Source organism: Grus americana, chromosome 38 (genome assembly GCF_028858705.1).
Source record: "Grus americana isolate bGruAme1 chromosome 38, bGruAme1.mat, whole genome shotgun sequence".
Lineage (NCBI taxonomy): Eukaryota > Metazoa > Chordata > Aves > Gruiformes > Gruidae > Grus > Grus americana.
In genome coordinates this window covers 367,536-381,949 of record NC_072889.1, presented here as the reverse complement: position 1 = coordinate 381,949, position 14,414 = coordinate 367,536, and positions in this window count along the sequence as shown.

Below are 14,414 nucleotides of genomic sequence, written 5' to 3'. Positions count from 1 at the left end.
GCACAGCCCCAATCACATGGGGGGCTGCGGCTCCCGAGCCGAGCAAGGCCTCGACATAGCACCTTACGTCACTCTACCCTCGCCAAAATCAGCACATCACCCTCAAAACTCCAAACGTCGAGCCCCTGCTCCCAGGCCAAAGGTGCCAGACCCAAAACGCGTGCCTGGCCTCAAACCTCCCTTGGTGGCCCTCGCACAGCCCCATTCACACTGGGGCTGCGGGCTCGCCGAGACGAGCAAGGCCTCGACATAGCACCTACGTCACTCTACCCTCGGCCAAAATCACCATTCACCCTCAAAACTCCAAACGTCGAGCCCCTGCTCCCAGGCCAAAGGTGCCAGACCCAAACGCGTGCCTGGCCTCAAACCTCCCTTGGTGGCCCTCGCACAGACCCATTCACATTGGGGCTGCGGGCTCGCCGAGACGAGCAAGGCCTCGACATAGCACCTTACGTCACTCTACCCTCGGCCAAAATCAGCATTCACCCTCAAAACTCCAAACGTCGAGCCCCTGCTCCCAGGCCAAAGGTGCCAGACCCAAAACGCGTGCCTGGCCTCAAACCTCCCTTGGTGGCCCTCGCACAGCCCCACTCACATTGGGGCTGCGGGCTCGCCGAGACGAGCAAGGCCTCGACATAGCACCTTACGTCACTCTACCCTCGGCCAAAATCACCATCACCCTCAAAACTCCAAACGTCGAGCCCCTGCTCCCAGGCCAAAGGTGCCAGACCCAAAACGCGTGCCTGGCCTCAAACCTCCCTTGTGGCCCTCGCACAGCCCCATTCACATTGGGCTGCGGGCTCGCCGAGACGAGCAAGGCCTCGACATAGCACCTTACGTCACTCTACCCTCGGCCAAAATCAGCACTCACCCTCAAAACTCCAAACGTCGAGCCCCTGCTCCCAGGCCAAAGGTGCCAGACCCAAAACGCGTGCCTGCCCTCAAACCTCCCTTGGTGGCCCTCGCACAGCCCCACTCACATTGGGGCTGCGGGCTCGCCGAGACGAGCAAGGCCTCGACATAGCACCTTACTCACTCTACCCTCGCCAAAATCACCATTCACCCTCAAAACTCCAAACGTCGAGCCCCTGCTCCAGGCCAAAGGTGCCAGACCCAAAACGCGTGCCTGGCCTCAAACCTCCCTTGGTGGCCCTCGCACAGCCCCATTCACATTGGGGCTGCGGGCTCGCCGAGACGAGCAAGGCCTCGACATAGCACCTTACGTCACTCTACCCTCGGCCAAAATCACATTCACCCTCAAAACTCCAAACGTCGAGCCCCTGCTCCCAGGCCAAAGGTGCCAGACCCAAAACGCGTGCCTGGCCTCAAACCTCCCTTGGTGGCCCTCGCACAGCACCACTCACACTGGGGCTGCGGGCTCGCCGAGACGAGCAAGGCCTCGACATAGCACCTTACGTCACTCTACCCTCGGCCAAAATCAGCATTCACCCTCAAAACTCCAAACGTCGAGCCCCTGCTCCCAGGCCAAAGGTGCCAGACCCAAAACGCGTGCCTGGCCTCAAACCTCCCTTGGTGGCCCTCGCACAGCACCACTCACATTGGGCTGCGGGCTCGCCGAGACGAGCAAGGCCTCGACATAGCACCTTACGTCACTCTACCCTCGGCCAAAATCAGCATTCACCCTCAAAACTCCAAACGTCGAGCCCCTGCTCCCAGGCCAAAGGTGCCAGACCCAAAACGCGTGCCTGGCCTCAAACCTCCCTTGGTGGCCCTCGCACAGCACCACTCACATGGGGCTGCGGGCTCGCCGAGACGAGCAAGGCCTCGACATAGCACCTTACGTCACTCTACCCTCGGCCAAAATCAGCATTCACCCTCAAAACTCCAAACGTCGAGCCCCTGCTCCCAGGCCAAAGGTGCCAGACCCAAAACGCGTGCCTGGCCTCAAACCTCCCTTGGTGGCCCTCGCACAGCACCACTCACACTGGGGCTGCGGGCTCGCCGAGACGAGCAAGGCCTCGACATAGCACCTTACGTCACTCTACCCTCGGCCAAAATCAGCATTCACCCTCAAAACTCCAAACGTCGAGCCCCTGCTCCCAGGCCAAAGGTGCCAGACCCAAAACGCGTGCCTGGCCTCAAACCTCCCTTGGTGGCCCTCGCACAGCACCACTCACACTGGGGCTGCGGGCTCGCCGAGACGAGCAAGGCCTCGACATAGCACCTTACGTCACTCTACCCTCGGCCAAAATCAGCATTCACCCTCAAAACTCCAAACGTCGAGCCCCTGCTCCCAGGCCAAAGGTGCCAGACCCAAAACGCGTGCCTGGCCTCAAACCTCCCTTGGTGGCCCTCGCACAGCACCACTCACATTGGGGCTGCGGGCTCGCCGAGACGAGCAAGGCCTCGACATAGCACCTTACGTCACTCTACCCTCGGCCAAAATCAGCATTCACCCTCAAAACTCCAAACGTCGAGCCCCTGCTCCCAGGCCAAAGGTGCCAGACCCAAAACGCGTGCCTGGCCTCAAACCTCCCTTGGTGGCCCTCGCACAGCACCACTCACACTGGGGCTGCGGGCTCGCCGAGACGAGCAAGGCCTCGACATAGCACCTTACGTCACTCTACCCTCGGCCAAAATCAGCATTCACCCTCAAAACTCCAAACGTCGAGCCCCTGCTCCCAGGCCAAAGGTGCCAGACCCAAAACGCGTGCCTGGCCTCAAACCTCCCTTGGTGGCCCTCGCCTTCAGCACAGCCCCACTCACATGGGGCTGCGGGCTCGCCGAGACGAGCAAGGCCTCGACATAGCACCTTACGTCACTCTACCCTCGGCCAAAATCAGCATTCACCCTCAAAACTCCAAACGTCGAGCCCCTGCTCCCAGGCCAAAGGTGCCAGACCCAAAACGCGTGCCTGGCCTCAAACCTCCCTTGGTGGCCCTCGCACAGCACCACTCACATTGGGGCTGCGGGCTCGCCGAGACGAGCAAGGCCTCGACATAGCACCTTACGTCACTCTACCCTCGGCCAAAATCAGCATTCACCCTCAAAACTCCAAACGTCGAGCCCCTGCTCCCAGGCCAAAGGTGCCAGACCCAAAACGCGTGCCTGGCCTCAAACCTCCCTTGGTGGCCCTCGCACAGCCCCATTCACATTGGGGCTGCGGGCTCGCCGAGACGAGCAAGGCCTCGACATAGCACCTTACGTCACTCTACCCTCGGCCAAAATCAGCATTCACCCTCAAAACTCCAAACGTCGAGCCCCTGCTCCCAGGCCAAAGGTGCCAGACCCAAAACGCGTGCCTGGCCTCAAACCTCCCTTGGTGGCCCTCGCACAGCACCACTCACACTGGGGCTGCGGGCTCGCCGAGACGAGCAAGGCCTCGACATAGCACCTTACGTCACTCTACCCTCGGCCAAAATCAGCATTCACCCTCAAAACTCCAAACGTCGAGCCCCTGCTCCCAGGCCAAAGGTGCCAGACCCAAAACGCGTGCCTGGCCTCAAACCTCCCTTGGTGGCCCTCGCACAGCACCACTCACATTGGGGCTGCGGGCTCGCCGAGACGAGCAAGGCCTCGACATAGCACCTTACGTCACTCTACCCTCGGCCAAAATCAGCATTCACCCTCAAAACTCCAAACGTCGAGCCCCTGCTCCCAGGCCAAAGGTGCCAGACCCAAAACGCGTGCCTGGCCTCAAACCTCCCTTGGTGGCCCTCGCACAGCACCACTCACACTGGGGCTGCGGGCTCGCCGAGACGAGCAAGGCCTCGACATAGCACCTTACGTCACTCTACCCTCGGCCAAAATCAGCATTCACCCTCAAAACTCCAAACGTCGAGCCCCTGCTCCCAGGCCAAAGGTGCCAGACCCAAAACGCGTGCCTGGCCTCAAACCTCCCTTGGTGGCCCTCGCACAGCCCCATTCACATGGGGCTGCGGGCTCGCCGAGACGAGCAAGGCCTCGACATAGCACCTTACGTCACTCTACCCTCGGCCAAAATCAGCATTCACCCTCAAAACTCCAAACGTCGAGCCCCTGCTCCCAGGCCAAAGGTGCCAGACCCAAAACGCGTGCCTGGCCTCAAACCTCCCTTGGTGGCCCTCGCACAGCACCACTCACACTGGGGCTGCGGGCTCGCCGAGACGAGCAAGGCCTCGACATAGCACCTTACGTCACTCTACCCTCGGCCAAAATCAGCATTCACCCTCAAAACTCCAAACGTCGAGCCCCTGCTCCCAGGCCAAAGGTGCCAGACCCAAAACGCGTGCCTGGCCTCAAACCTCCCTTGGTGGCCCTCGCACAGCACCACTCACATTGGGGCTGCGGGCTCGCCGAGACGAGCAAGGCCTCGACATAGCACCTTACGTCACTCTACCCTCGGCCAAAATCAGCATTCACCCTCAAAACTCCAAACGTCGAGCCCCTGCTCCCAGGCCAAAGGTGCCAGACCCAAAACGCGTGCCTGGCCTCAAACCTCCCTTGGTGGCCCTCGCACAGCACCACTCACACTGGGGCTGCGGGCTCGCCGAGACGAGCAAGGCCTCGACATAGCACCTTACGTCACTCTACCCTCGGCCAAAATCAGCATTCACCCTCAAAACTCCAAACGTCGAGCCCCTGCTCCCAGGCCAAAGGTGCCAGACCCAAAACGCGTGCCTGGCCTCAAACCTCCCTTGGTGGCCCTCGCACAGCACCACTCACATTGGGGCTGCGGGCTCGCCGAGACGAGCAAGGCCTCGACATAGCACCTTACGTCACTCTACCCTCGGCCAAAATCAGCATTCACCCTCAAAACTCCAAACGTCGAGCCCCTGCTCCCAGGCCAAAGGTGCCAGACCCAAAACGCGTGCCTGGCCTCAAACCTCCCTTGGTGGCCCTCGCACAGCACCACTCACCTTGGGGCTGCGGGCTCGCCGAGACGAGCAAGGCCTCGACATAGCACCTTACGTCACTCTACCCTCGGCCAAAATCAGCATTCACCCTCAAACTCCAAACGTCGAGCCCCTGCTCCCAGGCCAAAGGTGCCAGACCCAAAACGCGTGCCTGGCCTCAAACCTCCCTTGGTGGCCCTCGCACAGCCCCATTCACCTTGGGGCTGCGGGCTCGCCGAGACGAGCAAGGCCTCGACATAGCACCTTACGTCACTCTACCCTCGGCCAAAATCACCATTCACCCTCAAAACTCCAAACGTCGAGCACCTGCTCCCAGGCCAAAGGTGCCAGACCCAAAACGCGTGCCTGGCCTCAAACCTCCCTTGGTGGCCCTCGCACAGCCCCATTCACCATGGGGCTGCGGGCTCGCCGAGACGAGCAAGGCCTCGACATAGCACCTTACGTCACTCTACCCTCGGCCAAAATCAGCATTCACCCTCAAAACTCCAAACGTCGAGCCCCTGCTCCCAGGCCAAAGGTGCCAGACCCAAAACGCGTGCCTGGCCTCAAACCTCCCTGGTGGCCCTCGCACAGCCCCACTCACACTGGGGCTGCGGGCTCGCCGAGCCGAGCAAGGCCTCGACATAGCACCTTACGTCACTCTACCCTCGGCCAAAATCAGCATTCACCCTCAAACTCCAAACGTCGAGCCCCTGCTCCCAGGCCAAAGGTGACAGACCCAAAACGCGTGCCTGGCCTCAAACCTCCTTTGGTGGCCCTCGCACAGCACCACTCACACTGGGCTGCGGGCTCGCCGAGACGAGCAAGGCCTCGACATAGCACCTTACGTCACTCTACCCTCGGCCAAAATCAGCACTCACCCTCAAAACTCCAAACGTCGAGCCCCTGCTCCCAGGCCAAAGGTGCCAGACCCAAAACGCGTGCCTGGCCTCAACCTCCCTTGGTGGCCCTCGCACAGACCTATTCACCTTGGGGCTGCGGGCTCGCCGAGACGAGCAAGGCCTCGACATAGCACCTTACGTCACTCTACCCTCGGCCAAAATCAGCATTCACCCTCAAAACTCCAAACGTCGAGCCCCTGCTCCCAGGCCAAAGGTGCCAGACCCAAAACGCGTGCCTGGCCTCAAACCTCCCTTGGTGGCCCTCGCACAGCACCACTCACACTGGGGCTGCGGGCTCGCCGAGACGAGCAAGGCCTCGACATAGCACCTTACGTCACTCTACCCTCGGCCAAAATCAGCACTCACCCTCAAAACTCCAAACGTCGAGCCCCTGCTCCCAGGCCAAAGGTGCCAGACCCAAAACGCGTGCCTGGCCTCAAACCTCCCTTGGTGGCCCTCGCACAGCACCACTCACACTGGGGCTGCGGGCTCGCCGAGACGAGCAAGGCCTCGACATAGCACCTTACGTCACTCTACCCTCGGCCAAAATCAGCATTCACCCTCAAACTCCAAACGTCGAGCCCCTGCTCCCAGGACAAAGGTGCCAGACCCAAAACGCGTGCCTGGCCTCAAACCTCCCTTGGTGGCCCTCGCACAGCACCATTCACACTGGGGCTGCGGGCTCGCCGAGACGAGCAAGGCCTCGACATAGCACCTTACGTCACTCTACCCTCGGCCAAAATCAGCAATCACCCTCAAAACTCCAAACGTCTAGCCCCTGCTCCCAGGCCAAAGGTGCCAGACCCAAAACGCGTGCCTGGCCTCAAACCTCCCTTGGTGGCCCTCGCACAGCCCCACTCACACTGGGGCTGCGGGCTCGCCGAGACGAGCAAGGCCTCGACATAGCACCTTACGTCACTCTACCCTCGGCCAAAATCAGCACTCACCCTCAAAACTCCAAACGTCGAGCCCCTGCTCCCAGGCCAAAGGTGCCAGACCCAAAACGCGTGCCTGGCCTCAAACCTCCCTTGGTGGCCCTCGCACAGCCCCACTCACACTGGGGCTGCGGGCTCGCCGAGACGAGCAAGGCCTCGACATAGCACCTTACGTCACTCTACCCTCGGCCAAAATCACCATTCACCCTCAAAACTCCAAACATCGAGCCCCTGCTCCCAGGCCAAAGGTGCCAGACCCAAAACGCGTGCCTGGCCTCAAACCTCCCTTGGTGGCCCTCGCACAGCCCCATTCACATTGGGGCTGCGGGCTCGCCGAGACGAACAAGGCCTCGACATAGCACCTTACGTCACTCTACCCTCGGCCAAAATCAGCACTCACCCTCAAAACTCCAAACGTCGAGCCCCTGCTCCCAGGCCAAAGGTGCCAGACCCAAAACGCGTGCCTGGCCTCAAACCTCCCTTGGTGGCCCTCGCACAGCACCACTCACACTGGGGCTGCGGGCTCGCCGAGACGAGCAAGGCCTCGACATAGCACCTTACGTCACTCTACCCTCGGCCAAAATCACCATTCACCCTCAAAACTCCAAACGTCGAGCCCCTGCTCCCAGGCCAAAGGTGCCAGACCCAAAACGCGTGCCTGGCCTCAAACCTCCCTTGGTGGCCCTCGCACAGCCCCATTCACATTGGGGCTGCGGGCTCGCCGAGACGAGCAAGGCCTCGACATAGCACCTTACGTCACTCTACCCTCGGCCAAAATCAGCACTCACCCTCAAAACTCCAAACGTCGAGCCCCTGCTCCCAGGCCAAAGGTGCCAGACCCAAAACGCGTGCCTGGCCTCAAACCTCCCTTGGTGGCCCTCGCACAGCACCACTCACACTGGGGCTGCGGGCTCGCCGAGACGAGCAAGGCCTCGACATAGCACCTTACGTCACTCTACCCTCGGCCAAAATCAGCATTCACCCTCAAAACTCCAAACGTCGAGCCCCTGCTCCCAGGCCAAAGGTGCCAGACCCAAAACGCGTGCCTGGCCTCAAACCTCCCTTGGTGGCCCTCGCACAGCCCCATTCACATTGGGGCTGCGGGCTCGCCGAGACGAGCAAGGCCTCGACATAGCACCTTACGTCACTCTACCCTCGGCCAAAATCAGCATTCACCCTCAAAACTCCAAACGTCGAGCCCCTGCTCCCAGGCCAAAGGTGCCAGACCCAAAACGCGTGCCTGGCCTCAAACCTCCCTTGGTGGCCCTCGCACAGCCCCATTCACATTGGGGCTGCGGGCTCGCCGAGACGAGCAAGGCCTCGACATAGCACCTTACGTCACTCTACCCTCGGCCAAAATCAGCACTCACCCTCAAAACTCCAAACGTCGAGCCCCTGCTCCCAGGCCAAAGGTGCCAGACCCAAAACGCGTGCCTGGCCTCAAACCTCCCTTGGTGGCCCTCGCACAGCACCACTCACACTGGGGCTGCGGGCTCGCCGAGACGAGCAAGGCCTCGACATAGCACCTTACGTCACTCTACCCTCGGCCAAAATCAGCATTCACCCTCAAAACTCCAAACGTCGAGCCCCTGCTCCCAGGCCAAAGGTGCCAGACCCAAAACGCGTGCCTGGCCTCAAACCTCCCTTGGTGGCCCTCGCACAGCCCCATTCACATTGGGGCTGCGGGCTCGCCGAGACGAGCAAGGCCTCGACATAGCACCTTACGTCACTCTACCCTCGGCCAAAATCAGCACTCACCCTCAAAACTCCAAACGTCGAGCCCCTGCTCCCAGGCCAAAGGTGCCAGACCCAAAACGCGTGCCTGGCCTCAAACCTCCCTTGGTGGCCCTCGCACAGCACCACTCACACTGGGGCTGCGGGCTCGCCGAGACGAGCAAGGCCTCGACATAGCACCTTACGTCACTCTACCCTCGGCCAAAATCAGCACTCACCCTCAAAACTCCAAACGTCGAGCCCCTGCTCCCAGGCCAAAGGTGCCAGACCCAAAACGCGTGCCTGGCCTCAAACCTCCCTTGGTGGCCCTCGCACAGCACCACTCACACTGGGGCTGCGGGCTCGCCGAGACGAGCAAGGCCTCGACATAGCACCTTACGTCACTCTACCCTCGGCCAAAATCAGCATTCACCCTCAAAACTCCAAACGTCGAGCCCCTGCTCCCAGGCCAAAGGTGCCAGACCCAAAACGCGTGCCTGGCCTCAAACCTCCCTTGGTGGCCCTCGCACAGCCCCATTCACATTGGGGCTGCGGGCTCGCCGAGACGAGCAAGGCCTCGACATAGCACCTTACGTCACTCTACCCTCGGCCAAAATCACCATTCACCCTCAAAACTCCAAACGTCGAGCCCCTGCTCCCAGGCCAAAGGTGCCAGACCCAAAACGCGTGCCTGGCCTCAAACCTCCCTTGGTGGCCCTCGCACAGCCCCATTCACATTGGGGCTGCGGGCTCGCCGAGACGAGCAAGGCCTCGACATAGCACCTTACGTCACTCTACCCTCGGCCAAAATCAGCACTCACCCTCAAAACTCCAAACGTCGAGCCCCTGCTCCCAGGCCAAAGGTGCCAGACCCAAAACGCGTGCCTGGCCTCAAACCTCCCTTGGTGGCCCTCGCACAGCACCACTCACACTGGGGCTGCGGGCTCGCCGAGACGAGCAAGGCCTCGACATAGCACCTTACGTCACTCTACCCTCGGCCAAAATCAGCATTCACCCTCAAAACTCCAAACGTCGAGCCCCTGCTCCCAGGCCAAAGGTGCCAGACCCAAAACGCGTGCCTGGCCTCAAACCTCCCTTGGTGGCCCTCGCACAGCCCCACTCACATTGGGGCTGCGGGCTCGCCGAGACGAGCAAGGCCTCGACATAGCACCTTACGTCACTCTACCCTCGGCCAAAATCAGCATTCACCCTCAAAACTCCAAACGTCGAGCCCCTGCTCCCAGGCCAAAGGTGCCAGACCCAAAACGCGTGCCTGGCCTCAAACCTCCCTTGGTGGCCCTCGCACAGCACCATTCACATTGCGGCTGCGGGCTCGCCGAGACGAGCAAGGCCTCGACATAGCACCTTACGTCACTCTACCCTCGGCCAAAATCAGCACTCACCCTCAAAACTCCAAACGTCGAGCCCCTGCTCCCAGGCCAAAGGTGCCAGACCCAAAACGCGTGCCTGGCCTCAAACCTCCCTTGGTGGCCCTCGCACAGCACCACTCACACTGGGGCTGCGGGCTCGCCAAGACGAGCAAGGCCTCGACATAGCACCTTACGTCACTCTACCCTCGGCCAAAATCAGCATTCACCCTCAAAACTCCAAACGTCGAGCCCCTGCTCCCAGGCCAAAGGTGCCAGACCCAAAACGCGTGCCTGGCCTCAAACCTCCCTTGGTGGCCCTCGCACAGCCCCATTCACATTGGGGCTGCGGGCTCGCCGAGACGAGCAAGGCCTCGACATAGCACCTTACGTCACTCTACCCTCGGCCAAAATCAGCATTCACCCTCAAAACTCCAAACGTCGAGCCCCTGCTCCCAGGCCAAAGGTGCCAGACCCAAAACGCGTGCCTGGCCTCAAACCTCCCTTGGTGGCCCTCGCACAGCACCACTCACACTGGGGCTGCGGGCTCGCTGAGACGAGCAAGGCCTCGACATAGCACCTTACGTCACTCTACCCTCGGCCAAAATCAGCACTCACCCTCAAAACTCCAAACGTCGAGCCCCTGCTCCCAGGCCAAAGGTGCCAGACCCAAAACGCGTGCCTGGCCTCAAACCTCCCTTGGTGGCCCTCGCACAGCACCACTCACACTGGGGCTGCGGGCTCGCCGAGACGAGCAAGGCCTCGACATAGCACCTTACGTCACTCTACCCTCGGCCAAAATCAGCATTCACCCTCAAAACTCCAAACGTCGAGCCCCTGCTCCCAGGCCAAAGGTGCCAGACCCAAAACGCGTGCCTGGCCTCAAACCTCCCTTGGTGGCCCTCGCACAGCACCACTCACACTGGGGCTGCGGGCTCGCCGAGACGAGCAAGGCCTCGACATAGCACCTTACGTCACTCTACCCTCGGCCAAAATCAGCATTCACCCTCAAAACTCCAAACGTCGAGCCCCTGCTCCCAGGACAAAGGTGCCAGACCCAAAACGCGTGCCTGGCCTCAAACCTCCCTTGGTGGCCCTCGCACAGCCCCATTCACATTGGGGCTGCGGGCTCGCCGAGACGAGCAAGGCCTCGACATAGCACCTTACGTCACTCTACCCTCGGCCAAAATCAGCATTCACCCTCAAAACTCCAAACGTCGAGCCCCTGCTCCCAGGCCAAAGGTGCCAGACCCAAAACGCGTGCCTGGCCTCAAACCTCCCTTGGTGGCCCTCGCACAGCCCCACTCACATTGGGGCTGCGGGCTCGCCGAGACAAGCAAGGCCTCGACATAGCACCTTACGTCACTCTACCCTCGGCCAAAATCACCATTCACCCTCAAAACTCCAAACGTCGAGCCCCTGCTCCCAGGCCAAAGGTGCCAGACCCAAAACGCGTGCCTGGCCTCAAACCTCCCTTGGTGGCCCTCGCACAGCACCACTCACACTGGGGCTGCGGGCTCGCCGAGACGAGCAAGGCCTCGACATAGCACCTTACGTCACTCTACCCTCGGCCAAAATCACCATTCACCCTCAAAACTCCAAACGTCGAGCCCCTGCTCCCAGGCCAAAGGTGCCAGACCCAAAACGCGTGCCTGGCCTCAAACCTCCCTTGGTGGCCCTCGCACAGCCCCACTCACACTGGGGCTGCGGGCTCGCCGAGACGAGCAAGGCCTCGACATAGCACCTTACGTCACTCTACCCTCGGCCAAAATCAGCATTCACCCTCAAAACTCCAAACGTCGAGCCCCTGCTCCCAGGCCAAAGGTGCCAGACCCAAAACGCGTGCCTGGCCTCAAACCTCCCTTGGTGGCCCTCGCACAGCCCCACTCACATTGGGGCTGCGGGCTCGCCGAGACGAGCAAGGCCTCGACATAGCACCTTACGTCACTCTACCCTCGGCCAAAATCAGCATTCACCCTCAAAACTCCAAACGTCGAGCCCCTGCTCCCAGGCCAAAGGTGCCAGACCCAAAACGCGTGCCTGGCCTCAAACCTCCCTTGGTGGCCCTCGCACAGCACCACTCACACTGGGGCTGCGGGCTCGCCGAGCCGAGCAAGGCCTCGACATAGCACCTTACGTCACTCTACCCTCGGCCAAAATCAGCATTCACCCTCAAAACTCCAAACGTCGAGCCCCTGCTCCCAGGCCAAAGGTGCCAGACCCAAAACGCGTGCCTGGCCTCAAACCTCCCTTGGTGGCCCTCGCACAGCCCCATTCACATTGGGGCTGCGGGCTCGCCGAGACGAGCAAGGCCTCGACATAGCACCTTACGTCACTCTACCCTCGGCCAAAATCAGCACTCACCCTCAAAACTCCAAACGTCGAGCCCCTGCTCCCAGGCCAAAGGTGCCAGACCCAAAACGCGTGCCTGGCCTCAAACCTCCCTTGGTGGCCCTCGCACAGCACTACTCACACTGGGGCTGCGGGCTCGCCGAGACGAGCAAGGCCTCGACATAGCACCTTACGTCACTCTACCCTCGGCCAAAATCAGCATTCACCCTCAAAACTCCAAACGTCGAGCCCCTGCTCCCAGGCCAAAGGTGCCAGACCCAAAACGCGTGCCTGGCCTCAAACCTCCCTTGGTGGCCCTCGCACAGCCCCACTCACATTGGGGCTGCGGGCTCGCCGAGACGAGCAAGGCCTCGACATAGCACCTTACGTCACTCTACCCTCGGCCAAAATCAGCATTCACCCTCAAAACTCCAAACGTCGAGCCCCTGCTCCCAGGACAAAGGTGCCAGACCCAAAACGCGTGCCTGGCCTCAAACCTCCCTTGGTGGCCCTCGCACAGCACCATTCACACTGGGGCTGCGGGCTCGCCGAGACGAGCAAGGCCTCGACATAGCACCTTACGTCACTCTACCCTCGCCCAAAATCAGCACTCACCCTCAAAACTCCAAACGTCGAGCCCCTGCTCCCAGGCCAAAGGTGCCAGACCCAAAACGCGTGCCTGGCCTCAAACCTCCCTTGGTGGCCCTCGCACAGCCCCATTCACATTGGGGCTGCGGGCTCGCCGAGACGAGCAAGGCCTCGACATAGCACCTTACGTCACTCTACCCTCGGCCAAAATCACCATTCACTCTCAAAACTCCAAACGTCGAGCCCCTGCTCCCAGGACAAAGGTGCCAGACCCAAAACGCGTGCCTGGCCTCAAACCTCCCTTGGTGGCCCTCGCACAGCCCCATTCACATTGGGGCTGCGGGCTCGCCGAGACGAGCAAGGCCTCGACATAGCACCTTATGTCACTCTACCCTCGGCCAAAATCACCATTCACCCTCAAAACTCCAAACGTCGAGCCCCTGCTCCCAGGCCAAAGGTGCCAGACCCAAAACGCGTGCCTGGCCTCAAACCTCCCTTGGTGGCCCTCGCACAGCACCACTCACACTGGGGCTGCGGGCTCGCCGAGACGAGCAAGGCCTCGACATAGCACCTTACGTCACTCTACCCTCGGCCAAAATCACCATTCACCCTCAAAACTCCAAACGTCGAGCCCCTGCTCCCAGGCCAAAGGTGCCAGACCCAAAACGCGTGCCTGGCCTCAAACCTCCCTTGGTGGCCCTCGCACAGCCCCATTCACATTGCGGCTGCGGGCTCGCCGAGACGAACAAGGCCTCGACATAGCACCTTACGTCACTCTACCCTCGGCCAAAATCAGCACTCACCCTCAAAACTCCAAACGTCGAGCCCCTGCTCCCAGGCCAAAGGTGCCAGACCCAAAACGCGTGCCTGGCCTCAAACCTCCCTTGGTGGCCCTCGCACAGCACCATTCACATTGGGGCTGCGGGCTCGCCGAGACGAGCAAGGCCTCGACATAGCACCTTACGTCACTCTACCCTCGGCCAAAATCAGCACTCACCCTCAAAACTCCAAACGTCGAGCCCCTGCTCCCAGGACAAAGGTGCCAGACCCAAAACGCGTGCCTGGCCTCAAACCTCCCTTGGTGGCCCTCGCACAGCACCATTCACACTGGGGCTGCGGGCTCGCCGAGACGAGCAAGGCCTCGACATAGCACCTTACGTCACTCTACCCTCGGCCAAAATCAGCACTCACCCTCAAAACTCCAAACGTCGAGCCCCTGCTCCCAGGACAAAGGTGCCAGACCCAAAACGCGTGCCTGGCCTCAAACCTCCCTTGGTGGCCCTCGCACAGCCCCATTCACATTGGGGCTGCGGGCTCGCCGAGACGAGCAAGGCCTCGACATAGCACCTTACGTCACTCTACCCTCGGCCAAAATCAGCACTCACCCTCAAAACTCCAAACGTCGAGCCCCTGCTCCCAGGCCAAAGGTGCCAGACCCAAAACGCGTGCCTGGCCTCAAACCTCCCTTGGTGGCCCTCGCACAGCCCCATTCACATTGGGGCTGCGGGCTCGCCGAGACGAGCAAGGCCTCGACATAGCACCTTATGTCACTCTACCCTCGGCCAAAATCAGCACTCACCCTCAAAACTCCAAACGTCGAGCCCCTGCTCCCAGGACAAAGGTGCCAGACCCAAAACGCGTGCCTGGCCTCAAACCTCCCTTGGTGGCCCTCGCACAGCACCATTCACACTGGGGCTGCGGGCTCGCCGAGACGAGCAAGGCCTCGACATAGCACCTTACGTC